The sequence below is a fragment of the Lissotriton helveticus genome, chromosome 8 (genome assembly GCF_964261635.1).
Source record: "Lissotriton helveticus chromosome 8, aLisHel1.1, whole genome shotgun sequence".
Classification (NCBI taxonomy): Eukaryota; Metazoa; Chordata; class Amphibia; order Caudata; family Salamandridae; genus Lissotriton; species Lissotriton helveticus.
Window position 1 is genome coordinate 146,776,801 of NC_136069.1, and position 27,935 is coordinate 146,804,735.

General features: G+C 43.5%; 1 long non-coding RNA gene across 2 annotated transcripts in view; it reads right to left on the reverse strand.

Moving 5' to 3' along the window:
• LOC144772442 (uncharacterized) overlaps positions 1–27,935 on the reverse strand; it is a 299,204-nt gene that overhangs the window by 259,033 nt on the left and 12,236 nt on the right. For both annotated transcript variants that reach the window (XR_013599746.1, XR_013599747.1), the window contains exon 2: positions 19,632–19,690. This is a non-coding gene — a long non-coding RNA (uncharacterized LOC144772442). The remainder of the gene's footprint in view (positions 1–19,631; positions 19,691–27,935) is intronic.

The following is a 27,935-nucleotide window of genomic DNA, read 5'->3' on the forward strand; positions in this document are numbered from 1 at the left end:
CTGGTGCTTCTAAATACGCCTACCCCTGTGTACCTGACCTAAGCCTAATACGTGGGAAGGAGTAAATAAGTAGCGGTTTAAGTTAAGTTTGTTTTGCCAAGAATCTGACTCAAGAATTCTCTTTAGGGGTTTAGTCAGCTCCGTACCTGGGTAATTAGAAAGCAGGAGGTCTTGTATCTCTCTCTCAGGACTCGATATCCCAGTAACCCGCGAAGGTATCTGGAAACACCGGAGCTGGACTTCTCGGCAGGAGAAAAGACAGCGTCTCTCTCAGTGCGTCAAAAGGGAGGGGCAGCGTCCGTGGGCTCTCGCATCAGCTGAGCTCTCGGGCAAGTAGATCGCTGCTCCACAACCACCACCGTGTGTTTGCTTAAGGCAACGTTGGTATATTTATACCTGAAAGGTGCCGGGTTTGACGTAAGGCTGGCATAAGACGTCAATAAAGATGTCACTAAGAACTGGCCGTTCTTACAGTGCTTTACAGGAGTTCTAGGATGAAATCAAAACAAAAGCAAGGGGGATTTCCCAGGTTGCTGGAGGTTTGGTTTGTTTAGAGAACTCGTTGTGCTTTCTAGGAGGCCGGGGAAGTAGCCTTGCTTAATGTGACAGCATGTGCTACGACTGAATAAGGATATGATTACTATGCCGTTGTAGGGATATTATTGATTATAACCGGACAAGGGCATAAAATAGAAATATCGATTTAGGTTCCTAGATAAAAATACAATACTTGGTCTATCTCTAAGGCTGGATTACAACCAGTCCCTTGTCAGTTTCCAACACTAGTAATGGCCGTCCAACCTTTTCCTACCCCAGCCAAACGCCCCTAGCAACACTATGCTGTTCTGCTAGCTGCACTTCATAGGGGACCTGAAGAGACCTGTGGATTTTAGCTCCCTCCGCCCTGCTCTGCGTGCCGCACGGAGATGATTCCTCCCAGGGTCCAGCCTTGATTGTGTGCTTGGATCGCCACATGCAGAGGTGTCCGGGCTGGTGATTAAAATGATTATCGCGTCCTAGATAGGCCGATGGCTGCACGGTGTACCGCTGGACCCTGGGAGGAATCATCTCTGTGCGGCACGCAAAGCAGGGCGGAGGGATCTAAAATCTTCGATAGTGCCTTGGAACTACACGCCCTGGAAGTAGTAAGCGGGGAGGGGGTGACTGCTTATCGGTGTCCCTGCTGGCTGTGAAGGTGAGCAGCAACGGCTCTTTGATTCCACAGGTCTCTTCAGGTCCAACACGGCGTTTGCCGATTGATTGGAGGGAACCGGATACCACCATCTGTCTCGGCCGGACCCGCCTGACTTCCAGCAGGAAAAGCTGAAGATAGTGGTTTCCGGCGCCCGGCCAGCTATTTAGGTTCATGCTGGGCCGCACGGGAAGCGAAGCGAAAGTGGTGAAGAGCCCGAGCTCTGAAGCCCTGCCTTTTGTATTTACTGCTACTTGTGTTTTAAACCTTATTTACCTGCCTCAGTTTTAACTGCCCACCGCAGCTGCATGCCAATAGCTCCGATATTCGAAGCTGGTTTTAATTTGGACTGATTTTACTTTGTGTCTGCTGCTTACTTGTTACTGATGAATATTTTGCCAATGTGCAACATTCCGTCCATCATCTTGTGTGTTTTGGGAACCGGATACCACCATCTGTCTCGGCCGGACCCGCCTGACTTCCGACAGGGAAAGCTGAACACAGTGGTTTCCCGCACCCGGCCAGCTATTTCGGTTCATGCTGGGCCAGATGCGCAGCAGACACGCGCAGCGGGCTTGCCGCCGATGTGCTGAAGGCGCGCCAAAGGCAAGCCCTTCTGTGCCCGTCAGCGTCCCAGAGGTGACCGACGCCGGCCATCCTGCCGGTAAGATTAATCCTGGGCGGTGCATAAGCTACATGAAATATGCGCTTTTAGCAATTAGAAGGGAACTGTGCTTTTGCCCCCCTCTACCTATATCTTTTTTGGGCAGCAACCTCTAAAGGGATGCTCCCTGTGCGGATGGGAGGGCTTTATTACAGATACCGAGCAGTCTTCAAAAAATTGGGCGGGGTGCAACCTAGGTTCTGGATACACTCCCCATTGCCAGGGCAAAAAGCAACTTTGCGCCCTGCTTCTCAACACCCGGTCCCTGAAAAAACGCTCTTAATATACACAACCTACTGGTGGATAGATCCCTGGATTTTCTATTCCTAACCGAGACATGGCTGAGTGAGGTGTCTAACCCCACCTTAGCCTCAGCAATTCCAAGAGGTTACCAGATTATTAGGCAAGACCGTCCAGCAGGCACAGGGGGTGGCAATGCCATCATTTTAAAAAAACACTACTTCTGCTCTACAATACCGCCGGTCAAAGTCGAGGGAGCGGAATGCCTCGGCTTCCACCTGGTGGTATCTCCCCACCAATCCATAGTGCGCATTTTGATATACAGACCTCCGGGGCATGCTGGAAGGTTTCTAGCGACAACTGGTCACGTGATCTCTCCGTTTGTCTTAAAACACAAACATTGCCTGGTGCTGGGTGACCTTAATTTACATATGAATTTACCGGAAGATGCAGATTCGACCAGATTACAAGAATCACTGGAGATGCTAGATTTGGCTCCCTATGTCTTTGCCCCCACCCATGAAAAAGGCCACACCTTAAATCAGATCTTTTCCCTGGCCAAACGGTTTGAGCCAACCACTTCCTCTTATTTGGTCCGACCATTTTCTCCTGGAGTTCTCAATTGAGACGGTTTCTAATCCTCCTAAGGCCTCCGGGAAATGCAAAAGCATTAATTTCAGACCCTTCCATTTAATCACGCCTGAGGCACTACTTAAGGCCGTTACCAACCATCCGATCTCTCTTAGCGGGAACCTTGAGACGGATGTCTAGGATCTCGATAACTGGCTTTTACGCCGGGCCAGGGAACTTGCTTCCCCCGTCTCACACTCTGGAAAGACGGTCAGGCCTTCCGACCCTTGGTTCACCACGGCCTTTAAAGAAAGTAAGAGGTCATGTAAACACCTCGAAAGGGTCTGGCAGAAAAACTTTGACCTCAATGATAAATCTATTTACAAACAGGCACTCTAGGCCTATTTTAAACAAGTTCCAGAGGCAGAAAAACCCTTTTCTATCTGCTAAAATCGAACGTGTGTCTAACAAAAATAAAGACATTTTCAAAATAGTCAGCGATTTCTCCTCCCCTGCAATGGTAGCTAAACCATTTACTCCTACTGAGGAATGGACGAGCTGCATGGCATCCTATTTCCATGACAAGATTGTAAGCATCCAGGAGTCCTTCTCTACCACTCCCCTGGTGCAGAGTGACAAGAGTGCGCCAAACCCCCTCAAATACAAGTTAGAGTACCTTAATTTTAACAGTACCCACTGATCACAATGGAAAAAACTTTAGAAGTCATGGTGTGATGTATTCCTATAGGTTCTGAATCGATCCCCCTATTCCTGACCCTATTCTGGTTAACAAACCAACAAGTTAACTAGCAGTCAGCCCATGAGGCAGCAAACCCCCATGATGCAGATACCGTTATCTGACGAAGCCACACTACGGCACAGGAACGTGTTATCTGATTAGGTCATAACGCTTGCGATCTAATTAGACAAGCGATATTCCTCCAGCCCCTGATAAGGCATACGGAGTTCTCTAAACAAATCAAACCTATGACAACCTGGGAAAAACCCTGCGGCCATTGTTTTGATTTCACCGAGAACTTCAGCAAAAGAATGTGCTAACGACCTGGTCGTATGACATCTTTATTGACGTATCTATGTCCATCCTTACGTCAATCTCGGCACCTTAAAGGTATAAATATTACCGATATTGCCCTATGCAAACACACGCGGTGGTGACGAGACGGAGCAGCCATACTTGCCGAAGCCCAGAGCAGAGCAGACCCCGCTGGCGCAGCCCCGCCTTCCTGACGCGCTGAGAACGAGACGCGCTGCTTTCTCCTGCCGAGAAATCCAGCACCGGCGCTTCCGGGTAGCCCTCGCAGGCAGCCTGGAATATCGAGACCAGAGAGAGAGCTACCATCCCTCATTCATCCTAACTTCCAGGTACAGAACTGAATAACCCCTCACAGAGAATTCTTTAGTCAGTCACTTGGCAAAACAAACTTAACTTAAACTGTAACTTTCTATTCCCGCCCACGTATTAGGCTTAGGCCAGGTACACGGGGTAGGCGTATTTAGAAACACCAGTTGAGTACGTTTAGTCAAATGTATATGTGTATATATCTATTTTAATCATTTTAAACCTTCATATGGCTCAGAAACCATATCAATGTTTTTACAGTATTATTTTATACTTCTGCTTTTAATGTATGCACTTTACTTAACCATAAGTATTGCAATAATATTGATCCATTTCTCTTGTATGAGAAAAGAGACTGATCAATAAATAACACCTTTTATTGAACACGCCCGTCTCTTCCTTTTCTCTACAATCTGATGAGACTAAGAATGCACGTACTGACTGAGTAAAATAAATTGCCTTTTGTTCACACGACTCTCGAGATACACTCTTGATTAGGGGAGAGCAAAGTTGCCATGTTCTATGGTTGTCAGAAACTAAATCCCTTCTTGTCTAATCAGGGAAGTTAATTCCTTCCTGAACATTCGAGAAAGTTTCTAGTGAACTCTGAGCTAAGCTGGCAAACCCAAAACTTTAAGTCTAATATCGACAGTAGTAGACCTAGTTAACGTCTGGTCTAGGCCTATACTATTGAAGGTATTATTCCAATGCGCAGAGCCTATTGGGATGATAGGAACTACACTACATGGCGCCCAACGCGTTTGGAAAGGGCGATAAAACTAACGTAAGACATTTAGAGTAACTCAGTCGTGCTTTCTCACTCAGACCCCTTTGCCCCATAATACTCCAAAGACGTCTGGAGTGGGTGAAAGGTTATATCCGCCAGACCTCGCAGGAGGGAACTCCTATGTATGGTTCTTGGTATAGTCAACGTTGAAGGATACACTGTTCCAAAATATTGTGCATCTAATCTTTGTTTCCATAAGAAACCTGATCTGCAAACAAACAAAATAACCTTCCTGTCGGTGAAATGGTAGACAGCGGTGATGAAAGAGAGGCAGTTAGATTAGCAACTGAACTCGCAGAAGCTGATGCTACTATGCAGGAAGCAGACCCGGATATAATACTCATCCCGGTCATCAAAAGGAAATCTATAACCTTAAAATTTATAGAAAATGGACTGACACCTAGAGGTGGCACAGTCATATTCGTAATTGAGGCACACGAATATCGGCAGACAGAGGTATACTATTCATGGATAAACTTTCCAGCAGCAAATCCTGTAACAAAGTACTTCCACTATTACAAAATAGAGGAACCTCCTGAAATGTACACTCCTTTCGAGGAGGTGGAAGTACCACTTAAATTTCAAGAGCATTTGCTCTTATTTAATGGCGCCCTAAAACATAACAATCACATCACCAGGCTCGGTCCTTTAGGTAGACCAGGAGCAACGTGGCCGGTCCTAGCCGGATACACACCACATCCAGACATCGACGGGATGTCTGCAGCAGAGCTTTTAACACAGCTAAAACAATTAATAAAAATACATAGACAATTAGTCCAGTATGTGATGCAGACTTCAACAATTCAACCAGCAATTAAACTTCCACAGCTGACCCCTCACCAGGGGAACACAAATAAAATTACACCACAGAACATACAGTCCTGCCTAGGTAAAGTACCGGCTAAACGGGAACAAATACCTTTCTGGCTAGCGCAGAAAATCACCCAAATAGAGGCGGTGTTTCCAGACACCACCCCGTTAGAAAAACACAGGATTCTGACTATCTGTCTTCCAATGGGAATCGCACCACACATAGAGGACTGTGACACTTGGGGTACAGTCTTTGCTTCCATCTACACAAAAACGCACGGTGTTCCATCCATTTCGGTAATACCAGATGTGCTAAAACAAATTCAAGATGAATACGGTCCAGAACCCGCTTTAACTCTTGGTATGAAATTACTAAAAGACTTCAAGCAGGTCTCGGCTATATTACTAGCCAACATAAAGGGAGAAGCAGCAAACGTGGCGATCCGCCAGAGATTAAAAGAGACAGATATAGCAGACCAACCAGCTGAAATTGCCAGAATCATAGAAAAATCCTATGAGGAACTAGGTAGAGATAGTTTAGGTGGAATACCAGTAAAACCACAACTGATTGAAAGTCCTGAAAAAATATTTTTTAATAATAATTCAACATCACCATAACAGAGAGCTGGGATGGAAACAAACAATCCAATCCTAAAGAAAAGAAATTCCAGTCCCGAGGAAGGTCTCCTAGGCGAAGAGAAAACTCTCCGAACCTAAGACACAGGTCACCCCAAAGTGACCCCTCTGGGAAAAGATATAACCTTAGAAATAGGGATAATATAAAGAAGCCTGATAGATATCAAGACATTGATACACGTCCCTCTCAATCTTTTCAGACTTCCTCGCAGAAATCGGAAAGAAGAGGACGATCAGAACAAAGAGAAGAGCACGCCAAGTCCAAAGACAAGGAACCTGCTCATCTAAAAAAGAAATTACAATTTCCAAAAAAGAAGGTAGCCAGCATTAAAATAGTTAACAATGCCGAGGATACTGAGGACACAACTGAAAAACGGAGAATGGGCTCAGACAATGCTAGACAGCGCAGCAGAAGTGAGCATAGCTCGCAAAGTCCTTATGAATCATCTGGAGACAGTGGACACGAATGAATACCTTCAAGTGGAAACTGCAGACACCAGAGTTAGCAAACCTCATAAAATATATGAAATAACATTACGTATAGAGGGGGATAAGACTAGAAAAATAAGGGGACTATTTTGGGATAATCTCTCCAAGGGCTATGACATCCTTCTAGCTGAAAAAGACTGGCCACCAGAGTTTGTCAGGGATTGCCCTCATGGCGAAGAAATAATTATGCCTGCCTTCTCAAATCATATCCCAATTCATAAAAAATATACACTTGCTAGAAAGTGGGCAGTGGCTCAAGCTCCTGCTTTATATAAAAATCATGTAGGATGGGATGAGGACTCTCCTCCTCACAAAATCCAGTTAAAATCACAACCTACTGCACAAAGGCAGTACCCAATTAAGCAAGAATCTAAAAAACAGGTAAAAGAAATACTAGATCAGCTAGAATACCAGGGGGTGATTGAAACTTGCACCTCACAAATGAACAACCCTTTGTTTCCGGTCTCCAAACCAGACAATTCATATCGTCTAGTTTTGGATTACTGACACCTTAACTCATGTTGCAAAACTTTTGCAGTGCAAAACTCACATAGTGCTGCACCAATGAATAACATAGTGCGCAAAAAATACAAAACAACATTAGACATCTCTAATGGATTCTTTTGTCAAAATATAGCACCAGAGAGCAGATATTTGTCGGAGTTCTCAATAAATGGCACTCAAAAACAATTCTGTCGGTTAGCCCAGGGGTACAAGAACAGCCCGGGAGTATTCTCAGCGAGAGTAACAGAATTACTACAAATGTATGATGATGAAGCATTATCTTATGTCGACGACATATACTTAACAGATGATGACTTGGAGACTCACTTGAAAAGAGTGAACACCATAATACTTGGGTTCGCAGCAGAGGGTTACAAATTCAACTTTAAAAAATCCAGAATTGCCCATCTGACAGTCCTGTTCTTAGGATATGAATTATCAAGTGAAGGCAAAAGCCTGGCTGACAATTTCCTAGAGAAATGTGCCGTACTCCAAGCACCTAGAACACTAAAAAACCTACAGTCAATTCTAGGCTTCCTAAATTTCGGAAGAACATACATTGCAAATTACGCAGAAAGGGTTAAACCCCTTTATGATCTGATAAAACCAGATTTTAAAAGAAACAATTGGACTCAAATACACACAGAAATTCTGAGATCCTTACAAACAGACATGCTAATTAAAACAAAATTAGAAACACGTGATAACACACGCAATCTTGTGATTCGAGTCATCCCAGGAAGATGCGGATTCACATACCTGACCTCTAATGAGGGAGAAAAGGTACCAATTGCATTCAAATCACACTTGTACACAGAGGCTGAAAAGAAGTTCAGTATTAAAGAAAACATTATTCATGCAGTTCACACCGCAATAGCTAGAGAAAAAGATCAAGCTGACGGTAGACATATCACAGTCCGAACAGCAGAATCAGCCTTTGAGACATTAACAACACCGTGTAATTTACCAACAACAGCATTGAATCCGGAATGGATACAATGGGTGAATTCAATTACAACGGACAAAGTATACTACTACTTTGATCCAGAACTAGAAGAATTAAAAAATCTAGAATATGAAAGAACATTCCCTCTGCCAATCGACATTCTGCCCTTACGACACTACGCTTGTGTAATCTATACAGACGGACATGCTCAAACCCCCGTTTGGGGAGAACAAGCACACAACCCCACATGTGGGATTACAAAAGAAGTGTGGCGCGGAGGTAAACTAAGACCTCTATTAACAAAAACACACTCAGTTGAAACTAATTCAGAACAACAGACTGAAATATTAGCTTTGAAAATGGCGCTAGATAATGCGGATCGCGAATTCCCGACACTTATAGTGTCCGATTCATATTACTGCGTCAAATCATACAACAAGGATTTGCAGACATGGATTCAAAATGGCTACAAAGATGACACAGATGCAACAATAAAGCAGAAACTGCTTTGGGAACAAATAGCTCTTTTACAAAAAGAGTTACCAAAGACTCACGTGACACACTCACTGAGTCATCAGCGTGATGGCGTTCACGTTGCAGGGAATTCATTGGCTGAAACAGCCACAGCGGTAGCAACTAAATCGGCTCCCGTAGTTCGAAAAAAGCGTACATTAAAATACATTGACGGTGAAACAGTGCTGGCGTTGAAAACGTCATCAAAAGGCGACTGCTCAGCGTTACCGATCAACTATCCACTCAAGTATACATACATAATCGATGCAAACTCCGTCCCTTTTGCTCGAATCCCTGGAGTGGGGGATAGAGTGATTCCAAACATGGACAGGAGAAACTTGTTAATCGCAGACGCACATATGGGTGAGGGTCTCAGACACCTCAAACTAAAAGATTCTCTGGAAGAATTACAATCAAGGTATTGGTGGCCAGGCATGAGCCTGCATCATACCATGTTTGTAAAAAACTGCCCGAACTGCAACAGGGATCGCAGTGGTGAGAGAAACGGTGTAATACCGTGTCGTTTCACTCCAGAAAAAATCAACAGTAAAAAGCAAGGCTTGCGATTAACATATACAGGCTAGTTTCCACTTATAATGTAGATCACCAGCACTCGGCTGACGTCTGGACTGTTATACAAAGATTTGCGAGTCTAAATGGCATATACGCTAAGAGCATGCTACGTTTGACCATTGTTTTCACTCTAGCCCTCCAGCCTGAGGGGAAACATGGCCAAATGATCATAGCACAGCGGGAATCTTCTCACTTCCTTCCTGAGGGATACGGGATGGTGTAAAGAAAAAACCAAGGCATAAAGCAATCTATAACGGAAAGGATATTAGGTTCGGGAGCTGGGTGGGTCAAACATCTAATAAGTGTCCAACGTAGTCTAAATAACTTGCCAAGAAATTCTCTGAAGGGATTCAGTCCGTACGAATTATTATTTGGAACTAGGATGTTAATCTCTGACCTTGATAGTCAGACTTCAGTGGTGAAAGAAAAAAGCTTTGATATCAAAGACCGTTTGGCTATTTTGCAGGACTTAAACAAAACAAGAAAAGACCTGAGCAACATAAAGTTGAAACAGCAGCCAACAACCACTGAAGAACCACCACCTGTCCCAGCAAGACCTGTCTGGATTCCAAAAGTCGGGGATCTAGTCAGAGAAAAGATCGCGGTAAAGAAGGAATTTGGGCCTTCTTACAGAAAAGCAGTTCCTGTCTTGTCTATCAACGGGACAAGATCAGTTGTACTACCGCCGCTTGCTGGTAAAAAGGAGAACCGAGTTGTATCCATCGACCTGGTAAAACCACAATCATGTGGCCGATAACAAATAGTAGGCCAAGTGGACTCCCAATGAGTAGCAGAACACCAAGGTTTGCTACCAGTACAGAGGTCCTAACAAAGAGGCTCATCACATTCGAAACGCCTACAGAAGAACAACAAGGACTATGCAACAATGCAATGGAACTTAGACCTCTGAAAACCCAAATAAAAACATTTAGCAGAGACACACCAATCTACAATGAAGTACCAAGTGAAAATACAAGAAACAGTAATCCTGAAACAATTGGAACAATTGACAGAACTGCATCCGGCTACTTCATAAACTTCGATGATTCCTCTGAAGGCTTCAGTGAATCAAAGACACAGCCATCATCAAAAACCTTTAAAGATAAAGCTAAAGAACTTTTGAAACAACTGAAAGAAACATATCTGATTTCTCCATGGCTCGAATTTTGGGTGGGTTTTGGTGCATTTATCCTCATACTTTGGCTCATCATGATACTAACTTTGGGACGCTTCATTGAGGGAAAATATGCTAAAATGGACACAGCAAGTCAGAAAATCAACTTGATCCTCAAACCACACACATTTTATCACGTCGAGAAAAGAGAACTTTCTTCAGTCAACTTCACAGCCAATCCTATACCGGGTGGGGTAGCATGGGACAACACTGACTACGAAATCTATGGTCCTGTTGAAATCCTGAAATATCCACACCAAATTAAGATCTCATTGAGTGACTTTGTAAAACCAAGCTCATTTGCAGATGATTGGGACTTCGAAAGCATTAATAATATGATGTCTGACTTAGTAATGTCTGCTAAATTTACCAAACATGATTATTTGCAGGGTTCTACAAATTATGATAGTATGTATTGCTATAACCACTATGGTAACCATTTTTTACATAGATCTGCACAACCTAGAAATGTTTTAAATTATAATCAATGGGAACATTGTGCAACCCCTCTAAAAGGAAGCTCAAGAACCTTCTATGACAAATATTCATACTTTTCAGGTTTTAACACAAGTAATGCTGAAACATTTTATTTCAAATTGTCAAATAAGACAGGGACAAAGACCATGATAACAAACACGAAATTGATATATTCAGACTCATTCTTTGAACAAATGAATACTTTTGGTTTTGATTATTGGGACAAAAATGTTGAATTGAAAAGTGTTTGGGGTACAAAAGAATTGCAAGTACAGGGTATAGAATCTTTGTTTAGAGCCTGCATGATCCCAGAACAAATTATATTTTTAAATGACACTGTTCAACAAACTACCTGTCTTGGCTTAGCCAAAATCAAAGACTTAAATAAACCGTCTATTCCTAAACCGACAATGTACAGAAATAGCTCAATAGATGAGGAGATAGACGTAAACTATGTATTAAACCAAAACAGAACACATCCTGATTGGAAACAGTGGTTGATCTGGCCCACAGATACTAATAACTGTCAAGACAGATTCCTGAACAAAACACAGGGGTTCAAAATGACCAGGCCAGACCCTAGATATCCCCAAAGACATCACCCAGGGATAATAACAACCTACAGTGTGGGCAAATTATGCCTTCAATGGCTACAAACTTCCACACTGGCAGAAATTAAGCAACACCTATCTTTACTTACTGATGGTGCTGACTTGCGTGATTTCATTATGGGACCGCGCAAACAGCGTCAAAAACGTTTCATAACAGCCTCTGTATATGCAGCATACAACGAGGCCTGGAAGGTTACTCAAATTGAAACAGCAGAGAGAATACGGGAAATTGACCGTATTAATTTGGAAAAATCCCTTTCTGTAGTGGACAATGGGTTAATGACTCTGTCCTCCAGAATTTTTTCTTTGAACAGCATTGTGTCTTCAGCAATCGACATATTATCGCAAGACTTACTGTTGTTACAACACGGTCAGTCTCAATTGCGTTCTATTGTACAGCTTGGCTGGACGTTACAAAATCTGCGTTCAGGCTATGTGCCTTGGCGTTTAATCAACACAACGTCACTATTCCATATCTTTAACCTTACTGATAGACAAATCAGTATGGCACAAAAGGGTGCTGATTATACAATCCTGAGCATTGAGAAACTCGAAAGATTACCAGTGACAATGTCAGAACGACCTGTCAGTGAATGGATAATACATGGGATAATTAATATTCCAATATCAACCTTCAGGTTTCAATACTGCCAAAAATATATACAGGCTGGCATGTACGAAAAATTGGGAAAGGGGTACATTAAAACAACATGGAACCTGCCCTATTCACATGCATGTGTCAGTAATAAAGGACAGAAAGTGTTTCCTAGTGGCAATAATTGTGCGATGTCACTAAGCGGCACACTTCTGTGTAACGGAATTAGTTTGCATGGAGCCTGTGAAGGGAACTCAAATAACCTTTCATGTCACCAGCTAGGCACACCTGCAACAGAGATAGAACCATTCTTTCAAAGACTCTATAATGGGAGTTACATTCTAATTGTAGATCGCAGATGTTGTAGTCTTATGCCCGGGACTCCTTATCTCGTAACTACGACTGCGAAGGTCAAGTGCTGTGGACGCTCATTGTTCCCCAGCTCCTTTCCAGACAGGGAGGCAAGGGCATGGCCCAACTTGAAAATTACTTCTATTCGAATAGATACTTGAAGCAGAATGAAAACAGTGCTTCTTCAGACGCCTACCAGGCTCACGTCATCAAAAGAAACGTATGATCTCCAAGTCGCAAGGACGACTGCAGAGATACATTCTTTGTTATCAACTAATTCCCCCATACATTTCGCAGAAATCCTGAATGAAATCTTAAATATTTCTGATACCAGTGGGGTCTCAAAGGTATTTAAGACAGTATTTTCGATGGCATTAACACCATTCAAAGCCATACTGGGTATTTTTCCAGATTTCGTCCATTCGATTTTTGGCGGATTTCCCCTCATTTTAGGACTGATTGCAGGAATCCTGTTCCTAGTCCTTATTTTTCGTTATGGCAAACCATGTCACAGACAAAACACCTGCGACAAGGGAAGAAACAATCCTAGCCATTGGATACCGGGACCGGATATCAAAAATCCTGGGACTATCCCGGCTTAGAGACCTGAACATGACTTGGTTTCTATCATTTCGACCAAAGTGGCAACGATGTGTTTTACCTGTATTAAGGTGCCTGCTATGCAGAGAAGAATGCGTGTTAGACACCTGTCGGACGCTACAATCGGATGCGCCAATGGATGCAGAAACATTGTTGAGTCCTATCAAGGCTCACGCTTTGTGCTGCCCTCAAAGGCTACCAATCCTGATGACGGCATTCGTGGAAGCTTCACCACTACGATTAAGGGGTAGTGAAGTTCAAGATGAAAGCAGCATCGATCAGGTACGACCTTCTGTCAGCAATCCAAATCAGAACGTCAATGGAGACAATCATGCGCACGAATGCATGGTCACACCTATTTCCGAGTTAGTGGAACTCTCCCAGGAAGCTGTTGACAACTTTTTCGAAAGCCTAAATGATATGATGTTCTCACCAGAGCAGAAATAGAGACTTTTGAGCAAGCTCGCACACGGCGTTCCCTGAATTTGGCCTTCAACTAGAATAGCAAAATACCATGAACAATTTTCCCTCCAGTTCACAGACAGCAATTTTTTTTCGGCAGCCCCAAAATATTTTTTACAATTTTTCGGGACACTTATCTTCTGCTTAAAGTAAGAAACTATTCCTAGAGAACTAAGATTTCTATTTTTAGATAGCTTATAGACATTAGCTGCCCGCTGGTATGTTCATTATTATTATATTCTGTGATGAAATGGTCTCGAACCTTTTTTCTGTATTAAGAGCCATTTCATGTGTAAATTCTCATATACCGAATAGCAATGATGTATACAAATGCGTAATTACTTTAGCATTATTCTACAGCTTGTGTGCATACAATACATATGACTGCAATTTTTCCGTATATTTGTAAAATTCAAAATGCATTTATGTTTTTTGGGGTGGTAAGGTATACACTATACTCTATAGTATGTTTTACTATGCATAGATTAGTAAATATGTCCATAGTTAGCGTGGAGTGGGTGTGATGTATTCCTATAGGTTCTGAATCGATCCCCCTATTCCTGACCCTATTCTGGTTAACAAACCAACAAGTTAACTAGCAGTCAGCCCATGAGGCAGCAAACCCCCATGATGCAGATACCGTTATCTGACGAAGCCACACTATGGCACAGGAACGTGTTATCTGATTAGGTCATAACGCTTGCGATCTAATTAGACAAGCGATATTCCTCCAGCCCCTGATAAGGCATACGGAGTTCTCTAAACAAATCAAACCTATGACAACCTGGGAAAAACCCTGCGGCCATTGTTTTGATTTCACCGAGAACTTCAGCAAAAGAATGTGCTAACGACCTGGTCGTATGACATCTTTATTGACGTATCTATGTCCATCCTTACGTCAATCTCGGCACCTTAAAGGTATAAATATTACCGATATTGCCCTATGCAAACACACGCGGTGGTGACGAGACGGAGCAGCCATACTTGCCGAAGCCCAGAGCAGAGCAGACCCCGCTGGCGCAGCCCCGCCTTCCTGACGCGCTGAGAACGAGACGCGCTGCTTTCTCCTGCCGAGAAATCCAGCACCGGCGCTTCCGGGTAGCCCTCGCAGGCAGCCTGGAATATCGAGACCAGAGAGAGAGATACCATCCCTCATTCATCCTAACTTCCAGGTACAGAACTGAATAACCCCTCACAGAGAATTCTTTAGTCAGTCACTTGGCAAAACAAACTTAACTTAAACTGTAACTTTCTATTCCCGCCCACGAATTAGGCTTAGGTCAGGTACACGGGGTAGGCGTATTTAGAAACACCAGTTGAGTACGTTTAGTCAAATGTATATGTGTATATATCTATTTTAATCATTTTAAACCTTCATATGGCTTAGAAACCATATCAATGTTTTTACAGTATTATTTTATACTTCTGCTTTTAATGTATGCACTTTACTTAACCATAAGTATTGCAATAATATCGATCCATTTCTCTTGTATGAGAAAAGAGACTGATCAATAAATAACACCTTTTATTGAACACGCCCGTCTCTTCCTTTTCTCTACAATCTGATTAGACTAAGAATGCACGTACTGACTGAGTAAAATAAATTGCCTTTTGTTCACACGACTCTCGAGATACACTCTTGATTAGGGGAGAGCAAAGTTGTCATGTTCTATGGTTGTCAGAAACTAAATCCCTTCTTGTCTAATCAGGGAAGTTAATTCCTTCCTGAACATTCGAGAAAGTTTCTAGTGAACTCTGAGCTAAGCTGGCAAACCCAAAACTTTAAGTCTAATATCGACAGTAGTAGACCTAGTTAACGTCTGGTCTAGGCCTATACTATTGAAGGTATTATTCCAATGCGCAGAGCCTATTGGGATGATAGGAACTACACTACAATGGAAGGCCTTAAATCCGGCTCACCCTCCGATTCTTGCCCGGCACATATGCTGGCATCAATCGCGGATATTATTAATCCAGTGGTCAACCAGATCTTGAATCTCTCCCTGAAGATGAGCCAGGTCCCCGACAGGTGGAAGAGAGACACAATTCTGCCCCATTTAAAAAAATCAACCTTGGGGGATAACTTCAGCACAGAGACTGCACTCCTGGAAGTATCTGAAGCAATAAAGGAGGTAGTGGATAGAGGCAGCAAAGCCATACTGATACTGCTGGACTTATCAGCGGCTTTTGATACCGTCCCCCGCGACCGCCTCCTGCGGAGACTCCGGGAGTGTGGGTTTGGGGGTACGGTACTCAATTGGTTCACCTCCTTTTTAAAGGAACGCTAGCAAACAGTATGGGTTTCACCTTTTGCTACCCGGATCCCCCCTCTAGAGGTTGGTGTGCCCCAGGGCTCCATCTTGAGCCCCATCCTTTTCAATCTGTATATGACATCTCTAGCAACTCTGGCTGAGAACCACGGAGCAAAAATTGTATTGTACGCTGACGATGCGCAGCTGTTCTTTACCAGCAGCAAAGACATGGACTTCATGGGTGACATGATTAACAGCTGTCTAACAGAAGTATTCTCCTGGCTCCAGCACAACCAGCTTAAATGTAATCCTGGTAAATCGGAGATTATCTTCTTCGGCCACTGCCCCAGCAACCTCTGGCGCAGTTGGAGGCCTGCTGAGATGTCCCCCCCACGTCTCCTGTAAAGACAGTGAAAAATCTAAGGGTGAAGTTGGATGGTAATCTTTCCATGCAGGCACAGATCCAATCTGTGGCTGGTTCCTGCTTTGGCCTGCTCAAAATGCTGAAACAGTTTCTGCCCCTCCTGTCTATCACCCACATAAAAACGGTGGTCCAGGCATTAATAGTCTCCAGGTTGGACTACGTGAATGTACTCTATCTGGGGCTGCCTTAGTATTTACTGGCTAGACTGCAGGTGACCCAGAATGCCGCAACAAGAGTCATACTCATGCTTGGCACCAGAGCCCACATGTCCACACAGCTGAAATCCTTACACTGGCTCCCTGTCTGCAAAAGAATGCATTTCTAAGCCATGGTTTTGGCTTTTAAGGCTCTCCACGGTTTAGGGGCTGGGTACATTACGAAGAGAGTCCAATTCTACCACCCACACCGTGTACTCAGGTCTGCAGCACTGCAACTGGCTCGGACCCCCAGATACCTTCGGGCACGTATCGGAGGCCGTTCTTTCCAAGGGCAAGCGGCAAAATTGTGGAACAATCTACCGGTGGGTTTAAGGTTGACACAGGATCTCCTTGCGTTCAGGAAATCTCTAAAAACTTGGTTGTTTCAGCTATTAAAATTCCTAGGCACAGTTTTCCCCACCTGGCTTGTTCTTCATCCTGCTTCAGCGCCGGGCTACTAAATTGAGTAGCTGTGCGCTCTATAAATAATCATTTAACATAACACTGAATTTCATAAGCCCTAAATTACTTATCCTATATTCAGTGTGAGGTATTGCATAGCCGGTCTAGCCAGCTTAATCCCCAGATTTCTGGGTTCAGTCCCAGGTAAGGGAAACCCCACATCGGGGAGTGTCTCGCCTAATTGTGATGCCAATCGCCCCATTGATTTCCCTGGATTTATCTGTAATCAAGAGACCCCCCGAACCTTTGTAGAACATCCGATAATATTGGGATCGCTTCAACTGGCTGTCGGAGGTACACAAGCATGTCGTCCACATACATGGACACACATGTTTAGTCGTTCTCAGAGAGATCCTAAAGGCAGCCAACTCCCCCCTCAGTGCTGCCGCCAATGGCTCCATCGCTGTTGCAAAAAGGAGTGGCGACAACGGGCAGCCCTGTCTGGTACCGCGTTGTAATGTGAAAGCCCTCGAGACGAGCATCCCCATACGTATCCTAGCATGAGGGGCAGAGTAGAGCAGCTGTATCCGCTTAATAAATAGTACCCCATCCCCATTGTGCATAGAACCTCCCGCATGTAATCCCAGCCCACCGAATCGAATGCCTGTACAATATCCAGTAACGCCAGGGCCTAATCTTCCTGGTCTAGGGAGGGGGAGTGCTATATATAGGCTTGCCTTTGTAGATTATGGGCAGTGCCACTTTTAGAGATGAAGCCCGCTTGATCAGAGTGAATTAAGTGGTGCATATGTGGCTGTAATCTGGCTGCCAGGATCCCACTCAGGATTTTCACATCTATATTCAGGAGAGATATTGGTGTGTACAAACTCTGCAGTTGAGGGTCCCTGTCTGCCTTAGGTATCATGACTACCAACGCTTCCCTCATGGAGGTTGGCAGCGTTCGTTTCTGGAACGCTTCATTGTAGACTTCCAGCAGGTGGTCTACCAGAATAGGTGCACATTTTTTATAAAATTCAGAGGGTAGACCATCACTCCCTGGGTTTTTAGTCTGTTTGAGGTTGTGTATAGCTCCCAATACCTCTTCTTTAGTAATCGCCTCATCCAGCAACCAACTAGCCTCTCCCTCGAGGTGGGGCAAATCCAGGGAGGCCATGAACCCATTCATCATTTCCGAAGCAAGCGGGGGGCGCCCCGCGTCCACCCCGGCTAGATGATCGGACTGGATATCTAGGATTTGTTGTAAACTATTTACTGTGTCCCCTTCTCTAGACTGCATCTGCACTATGGGGGAACCAGCTGTTTCCCCTTTTATCAACTTGACTAGCAAGGCCCCGGACTGGTCCCCCTCGGCATGCTGACGCTGGCGGTACAGGGTATAATGAAACTTTTCTTGTCTGTATATTGCCTTTAACAGCTGCTCTCAGACCTTGCACCACTTGTCCAGGCTCCGGGGGCCGTCGGGAGCGACGTCTCGATCTCTGTCAATTTCCCTTCCTGTACTTTAATGTCCCTTTCAAGCTGCTGTTGGACTCCATAGGTCGTATTAATGCAGAGACCTCTTATCACTACCTTCATAGCCTCCCACTCTATTGCTCTTGAGGACGCCGAACCCCAATTAATTTCGAAACATTTTTAAAGTTCCTCTCTCACCTTGGCAGCAAAGGGTGGGTCGGTGAGTGCTTATGCAAAGGTGCGTGTCATCAATTAACTGAGTGCTGAGTGTATTGAGGCGATAGCCTAAGGCTGTCTAGTGAAAGGAAGAAGGTGCCCCGCCTCAACAAGCCAAAGGTATGTCTCTCTGGAGGATACCTGGTTCCTAGGAAGCCAACAAAGTAAAGAGGCATAGCATCAAAGCAATCAAGCAATCAAGCCCTAAGAGCAATTAGATAATGAAGAGACATTCATAATCTCTTTGTCGTCGATGAATACAGCAAATGTCAGTCACATCGTAAGTGTTACCGTACCATCCAAGACCTCGAGCCTACCATGCATACGCTCAGCGGCGGTGCAGACACAAAAACCCTGACCATGGCTGTGCGATGCAGGAACCAGAATATACACCCAGAGTGACCAAGTTCTATCCCATTGAAGAATACATTTGAGTTCTTCATCCTACATGACAATGTGAAGGTCCAGGTTAAGGTATTTGCAGGGCCGTTTCTAGGTGTTTTGCCGCCTGTAGCATTCCCTTTCAAGTAAGACATCCAGAAGAAGAATTAAGTTGTAGATTTAATCCATAAATAAAAGCACATCCAAGTACTTCAGTGTCAGATGGAAGAATGAATACAGTGGTACATCATAGAATTCTAACCGTGTTCAGTGGAACACAGAACACCAGTATTCAAAATGATACACAAGAAATGTAAGCATGAAAGAACAAGACATTTCAAGGGAAACACAGGATACTACATATCCTCCCTTTTTCTAAAATAACAAATACCTACTATCCTCCTTTTTCCAAAACAATGAAAACAAAGAAAAAACAAAATAGTGTAACCAATATAAATACATATAAATAACAAATTCCTAAGTAATATTCAATAAAAACATATAACAATTTTTCATCCATTTAACAAAAAAAAAACAGCATTCCAGAATCTATAAGAGAAATGGAGTCTTTCCTACAGATGGGTCTCACATAACAATTTCATCATACCTCTTCCACGAAAATGTGATACTATTTCATTAGCATGAACAATTTATGAAACATTGCTATACTGTGAAATCTGAGACCCACACATCTTTCAACTTTATATAATGAGAAAAATTCTTGGAACTCACCTATTTTATCTGAAAACACTCACTTTTGCATCTTCACTCACTCCAGTAACTAAAAAAAACTTGTTAAAAAGTAAAAGAATATTACCATCTAAGAAATGGACAAAGTTTTTAACAGTAGCTTTTAACACTCTTGTCAGCACACAACACCATATTGCATTCAAACTTTTCCAAAGGTGAAGAAGTATCGATGTCAGAATCATAATCAGAAGAATCAGTATCATTAACATGGAATATTTTATCTGGCTGTGAAGAACTTCTATTGCAGACTTTAGCATAATGCCCGACAACTCCACAATTAGAACACTTAACGGATCTAGCAGGACATTTCTCAAAACCTGCATTATGGTTCTTATCTCCACAACGATAACAAGCAAAGGAAAAGGAATCGTTGTTATTATACGTTTTCCTGGTGAAAGATTTTGAGTTAGAAGACCTTCTTTGAACATTCCTATTAGAATGAAAATTCTTATCACCCTTCTTCTCCAAAAACTCCTTATTAGTTTTTACCGAAACTTTGTTAACTGTAGGAGTAGAAGTAGTAGTTCCAGACTGATCAGCTAAAGCTTTAGAGCTTCTATCAGATAATTCAGCTTGTTTTAATAAAGTTATTACATCCTTCAGACTAGACTCTCCCTCAATCCATAGTCTATCTTGACTACTCTTATTCCTAGAACATACGACGACTTGATCACGAATACGTTTGTCGTGCAGTACTCCAATTTTGCAATGCGTGGCTAGTAATTTTAATTGTGAAAAGTACTCCTCAACTGACTCATTTTCCAGTTGTTTTCTTTTAAAGAATGCTCGTCTGGTAACACCAATACAAACAGTAGGAGAGTAATGTTCAGTCAAATCAGAAATTGCATTTTTGAAGATGTCAGTATCGCCTGCTCTTTCCGGTTTCTGCATCTGATTATAAACTCTCAAGCCTTCCGGACCCAAGCTATGTAAAAGCATACGCATTTTGCGTTCAGAAGACAAGAATCCAACATTATCCTCCAAAGTAGCAATGTAATTGAGAAAGTATTCTTTCCACTCAGACCGTTTTATGATAGGTTCACCAAGTGATGTCAAAAACTCTCTAGGTGTGCTAATGTTTATATGGATACATGAAGCAGATGTTTAGAAAAGTTGTAAGTGTGATCTCCACATAAGATTGGTTTAATTTGCCAGGATTAATATCCGTTTTTTCCAGCTCGTAATATGAAGGACAGAGACATTTCTGTTTGCAGCAAGTTTTCTTTATTTTGATTCATACGACAAGGACAGCCGACACGTGTTTCGCCCCCTCTTGGCGATTTGCGCCGGGGCTTTCTCAAGGCTAAATGGGTTAAATCACGTCCGGAAGGATCTGACCCAGGAATCGCCATGCCGGGAGGACTTTAGGACCGTAGGCATTAGCCTAAATAGAAATGTTTTATTACTGAAGAATTATATTTTTATATTTCGGACACTGTACACATCTTGAAACAGGAATTTTCGACGTGATTTAACCCACTTAGCCTTGAGAAAGCCCCGGCGCAAATCGCCAAGAGGGGGCGAAACACGTGTCGGCTGTCCTTGTCGTATGAATCAAAATAAAGAAAACTTGCTGCAAACAGAAATGTCTCTGTCCTTCATATTACGAGCTGGAAAAAACGGATATTAATCCTGGCAAATTAAACCAATCTTATGTGGAGATCACACTTACAACTTTTCTAAACTGTTTCCCTAACCCTGAAGCCCAAGAGGTCCAGAGCTTCGAGTGTGTCTCCATCCACCAACTAACCACACTTATTCAAGTGTTGTCTAAAGCCTTGAAATCCTTGGGCCTTTGCTACCTTATCTACATGAAGCAGATGTAGGCGTCGAACTGTTAGAAGCATTACTAGTAGAAGCAGGAGTAGTGTTGCTCATATTGCCAATGAAGAAAATAAATTAAATCGAAAAAAAAACGGAAAAATATAAATAAAATAGAATAAACTTACAAAGCTGCTTTACTTTCTTAATAACGCTGCAAAAACCATGAAGTTGAAGAAGTGAAACTTGAAGAAGAACGAGGTACTGATGTGCTCATACGTAGGTACGTGGGGTCGCAAAGCGTGACCTATCTTTGAATGTAATGGTCGTTGTAGACAAAAATTAAATATGCGGAATAGTCCGGAGAAGAAATTAAGCCAGAAGTGCTTGGTTGAAGAAATTCAATATGGCGGTACGTACACTTTGCGTAGGGTCACGTTGATTGACCTCTGACATGACAAATGCGCGAGGAGAACGTATTCCTGAAGCGTTGCTATGCGCTAGCGTAATGGAGTGCTGAAGCGCGAGCAAGTATGTACGGGCAGCAACGAAGGATACAGTGGTACATCATAGAATTCTAACCGTGTTCAGTGGAACACAGAACACCAGTATTCAAAAGGATACACAAGAAATGTAAGCATGAAAGAACAAGACATTTAAAGGGAAACACAGGATACTACACCGCCCTAGACGAGAATTGAAAAATACCCCCCCACCCCTTTTACTACCATCACTCTCTCCCCTGTCTTAAGAAGCCACCGGCTGTCTATGCTATAAAACTGTCTAGGCTCCAAAACTCAGAGCGCCCTGTTCAGCTATAAAGTACTATATAGACGCTCCTGCACGTATTATTCATAAGCATCCGAGCAGGCTGAGGTAACAGCGAGCAGACAGACTCCCTCTCTGGCCCCACTAAAGCCCTCGTCTTTCTTTCGCTCGTGGCCCATACATCAATGGACTGCAGGCAAGGAGCGGCCTCCAGGGAAATGTCTTTACTCTGTCCCTCAGTTCAATTTCTGGACTGGACTGCAGTGTGGTAGGGTCCTCTTGCTGATACAATACCAGTGAAAGAAAGGAGGGGTGTTGCAACCCCTGGGCACCAGAGACGCATACACCCTCTGGAAAGATTCAGCTATACAAGGATCTGTCATGATGCTGACAAACAACCCTCCTTCATTTTTTATGCAAATTATATTGGTCTCTTTTCAGTAAGCTACTTGGCTAAATTCTTCTTTCTTAAGAAAGTACAGTTCGATTCCCCATCACGATCCCAAGTAACAAAACAATAATCGACTCCTAACATAGCACAAACACAAACTGAAAGTTTTACACGCAGATCTCTGCCGCAGGCACACTAATCCACTGAGCTATCCAGTCCGCACTGGGCACCCCTTTCTTTAGCTGTGTAAACATTGAAGGTGTTAAGTTGAAAGGTTTTGTGAACAGACACTGAGCAAAACATTGCATCAATATCAAAGCCAAGAAGTTCAAGCACCCCGAAGCGGCCCTGTGCTGAACGCAGTGCTATACAAAACTCACAATAATAATCTTGGAGTAGGGCATTTTTATAGGTTGCTCTTATCTTACTTTAGTGAAAATGTATTAAGCTCAAACACTTCAAAACCAATTCCTTCTAGGGACTTTGTCTCACCGAAATATCTTATCAGTTCCATTCCACAAGATAGGGGGTCCGATGCCAAATGGTGCAGTGTTCTATTCTGCAGTGTGGGAAACTAGTTTAATCGTTTTGTAGGGTATCTGCCAAGTCTGCATAGTTTGGCTATGGATGAGAAGGGAGCATCTAGGCTCCAGCATGACACTTGTAAACAAGAGACACCGAGATCCACAGCTGCCCTGAAAATAAAGTTTGTCACTGTCTTACAACCTGTCCCCTAATCCCTCACTTCCTCCCACATACTCTCCTAACCCATCACGGAACTCTCGCACATTACTCGTCACATTTTTATTTATTTTAAATTTGAAAAAAAAAATACTCAAGTCACACTCAGTACCCCAAGTCCCCTAGAGGACTCTCACCACCACCCCCTATATGCTCACACTTCAGGTTTTCACTCTTCACATCTCCCTTGGCGCCTTGCTGCCCCACCTCCCTTCTGGGTTCTCTAAGCGCCCACAGTTATCCTCCTAGACCCCTCACTGCACCCCACTTCAGCTCCTTCACATCCTGTCAGCACCCCTCACCTGCCAACACACACTTTCCCACACCTCTCACATGCCCTCATCCACTACACTCCTGCATCCCTTCTGGACAATCTTTCTGCACCCCTACACCTCCCTGCACCCCCTCCTGGGGAACTGCAGCCCCGCTGCCTACCGGAAACTGACCTGAGGCCTGTGCTGTAAGTCTTCTGCTGAGATGTAGCGCGGCAGGATAATGCACCCGAGGCCTGTGCTGTGAGTCTTCTGGGGGAGATGTAACACTGCAGGATACTGTACTCGAGACCTGTACTGTATCTTCTGGGGAGATTTAGCACGTCAGGATATTGCTCATAAACAGATAGGCTTCTTACCGAAGAGAGGAGTCCTTGGGCAGGCCTGGGAAGTCTCCAGAAAGTGCTCAATAAGCCGGAAAGGGGTAAAAAAGGAGCGTGTCAGGGAAGGTTTGTCACAAGCTTTTGAGGAGGAAAGAGCCGCCCCTCTGCCTCCCTCCCCTTCTCTGTCCGAGACCTGCTAAGTCACTGAGGCAGGTGCCACCACCTCTGAAAAAACACCCAAAAGGCGCAGGCAGGCCTCTAGAAAAAATGCAAGCGGGCTGAACAAAGTAAGCCAAAGTTTATTCAGGTTATGCACTTCACTACAACATGTGTGGGCAGGTCAGGTCAGGTGTGTGATTCCACTAAGGAGATTCCCAAACTCATGTTTTTTGCCGCCCTCACCCTTTTGCCGCCCTAGGCGGCTGCCTAGTCTTGCCTAATTGTAGAAACGGCCCTGGGTATTTGTGAGACACCCGTATGAAAACTCTTCAGCGTATTAACACTGCGAAGAGCTACAAATTATTTAGGCATTGCATTTGTTTAGATTTCAAATGATTTTATTGAGAAAATAGTTTTATTTACAGAGTACAGCATACAGGAGTACAGTATAGGTCGCCTGAGGGCAAAACTTGATCACTTTGCATATTCAAAAATATGATAATTACAGAAAGCAAAGAATGATTACTCATCTAGAAAGTAGCACAAACAAAATAATCAAAGTATTATCCCGAAAGAGGATTCACATAAAGGTGGCCTCTGAAGAAAATCCAAAGCAGTAAAGAGAGTGTCATAACGCCTTCTCAGTTAGAAAGACAAACAACAATTCTATGTATAAATTAATAAATAGATTGGAGCAGAGTTTGCCTCCAAATAAATCAGCCAAAAGACAGACTCATCTCCACAAAAACACAGCTTTTATAATGTTTCGGGGCAGAGAAGCCACACGCATTTCATGGTATGATATGACACAACAAGGTTGGACTGGCAATGTTGCAACCATGTAAACGAATCAATATTTTAGTAAACAAGATATTTCTAGAGACACCTACTTCCTAATAGATATCATTAGTTAGGGTATGGATAACTAATAAAGAAACAAATTGACATTTTCTATAGCACAACAATACAATGGCTTGTCCTGTCAATTAATGACGCACAGAACATCGGCAGGCAACCTTGAAAAGTTACAAAATAAAGGAACATCCTGAACATTGCTTTCCAGCGAGCACATACATATCACAATGTCTACTTGTACAGACGCCAGAGTTAGGATACATTTTAGATAATGTTCCTGAAATGGAAAACACAGAAGCACAGAGAGAGAGATAAAAGCTGGCATCCTTAAAGTAAACATGCACTACATTCTGCAAAACTGAATAGCTATCAGTGCAAGCTGGCCACGGTCTAGTCATGCTAATTGCAACACATTTAAATGAAGCACTATGTTCTAACATGTAAAAACTTGCCTTCATACCCTTGGGTAATACATTAACTTTCGGGGACTCTGCATGGCTTTCATATGCAGTTATATCTGTTTGTTAATGGAAATTCAAATAAATTGTGACTGGAGTGAGGAAGATGGAAGCCCAGAAAGACATCTTAATTTTGTGATGGGGTGAAAATGCAAGATTGATACAAAAGAGGAGCCGTCTCCTATCTCCTGGGGGAGCTGAATATGGAACTCTCATGACTCCATTCTTAAGTTGCGTGCCCTTATCTGTCTCTACAGAAGGTGGCAAATCATATCTTAGGCTCACTGCGACAATTTATCAACTGTTGGTGAATCACAACTCCTTGCTTGATGGGCTTTAATGCATTTTGAAACCAAAAAAGCAATCACTGAAACATACGTTAGATAATTGCTGGGACTCTGGGAGGCATCTCTTCAAACTCCACCTGCAGCCTTGTGAAGGCACCTTCCGGTTTTCCAACGTAACTCTTGGCCACTTTAGTTCTTTTCATTACATTATGAGCAGGATTATTTTCGTGCAGGAAGGGCTTTTTTTCTGCCCAAAAACATTGCTTAGAAGTGTATTCTGCTGTCTACGCCCGCTGAAGGATGCAGAATGCAGCAGACATGGAAAGAGAAAGTAATGAGGAGAAATGAAGATATTGTTTCTTGTTATTAACCCCCGGCAGACCTTGCGGAGTGTACGCGCCATAATTTCACAGAGTTAGTGGAAATCTCTGCAACATTCCACAGAGCTCCGTAATCTGGTGGCACTATGTGATATTCTGCAGCAGGTGACGTAGAGAACTCCTGAGCAAACAGAGGCACCATATTGGGCCTACAATACAGCACCCAACGCGTCTGACACAGGCCTCACTCATACTACCACCTTCAGCAGCAACGAGCAGTCAGGAGCGCCTCGGGGGTCAGGTGCAGGGTACACACTGCCCGCATTCTTGAAATGAGAGGTGCGCCTCCTATGGAATAGTGAAAAACTTTATTAAACTCTCCTGCAGTATTCACACAAACTGAGAAAACATGCAATAAACAAGCGAGAAGTTAATCTGCAGATTCTGCTGAGTACAGGCACCAGATCGCAGAATGTGGCCTATCAAACACACACCTGACGATGGCAATGGAGTCTGGCCACTGCAACAGCAGCACACACATAGGACAGTACACAAAGAGCAATTGCAACAGCAGCACACACATAGGCCAGTTCACAAAGAGCAACCACACTGACAGAAGGCAGCAGGCCCGGCTCCAGGAATTTGTATTTGGGTGGGCCAAGGGTGCATTTGGGTGGGCCACTGCGGGCTCGATTTGTCGCATATATGTCTGGGCAGGCCTGCTTCAGGGCCCTCCTTTATCTCTTCTTAGTCTTACAAGGCCCAGTAAAACACACTATTTTCCAAGTCTCTTTCTAAATATTATCACTCTCAAAAAGTGTTTTTTCCATGTAATGTTCCTTTGATGGGAAGAGGAGCTTTCTGAGGTGAGAGTATCAGGCAAGTGACACTTCTCGGGCTCCCTCTGTGCTAGCCTTCAGGGAGGATCCCTCTTCATCACTACCTCCACCTGACCCCGGACTCTGCAACGCACTCTCTTACAGGCTTGATTATCCACTGCTCCTCTCCAGTGCACCTTATCTCACAGCTGATCTTGGGCCCCAGCCCCATATCAGGCACAGTCAGGCTCCACTTTCATTTTTCCCGGTAAAAACATTAGTAAAATCATCTTCAAACTTAAAACATTGAATATAGCAGTAAATATAATTAGCATACACTTTTAAAGTATGTTCCACAGTAGCCCTTATGACCTGACAGCTAATTAAATAAACAAAAACAGAAAGTCATGACAGTTCCGGCTTTAGCGCTGATGCGAAAGTCTTTTTTGGTGCCACACCAATAACCTCTTTCTCCGTAAATACCTTTACTACCTCCCTCCCCCAGTGCCCCTTATCTCTCCCTAGCTCCCCCCTCCACCTCATGACCTCTTCCTCGGATTCCCTCACTGCCACCCTCCACCAGTGTCCTCATCCCTCCATGGCCCCCCTATTGACCTCCTCCTCAGACTCCCTCACTACCACCCTTTACCAGTGCCCCTTATCTCTCCCTAGCACCCCCTCCACCCCATGACCTCTTCCTTGGATTCCCTCACTGTCACCCTCCATCAGTGCCCCTCATCGCTCCATAGCCCCTCCCACTACCTCCTCCTCGGATTACCTCACTGCCACCCTCCACCAGCACCCCTCATCTTTATGTAGCCACTCTCTTATATGCATTTCATTTGTTGTATAGCGCTACTCATATCAGTGTAGTGTGTGTCAGTACTTTACATCACACACACATTATACAGAGACAATGAATCATACAAGTATGTAAATCAGTCTACAGGGAATGTCACATAAACCAATGAGGATTACAAGGTGTATGAATCACATGTCATTCATACTGGTGGGCGGTATATTTTAAGAGGGTTTGGTCTGTGGAAACACAACCTTAGGATTTAAAGAGTATTCCATGGGAGTCAGCTTTATGATAAAAATGTATATCGTCCCAAAAATACTCATTTTAGAAA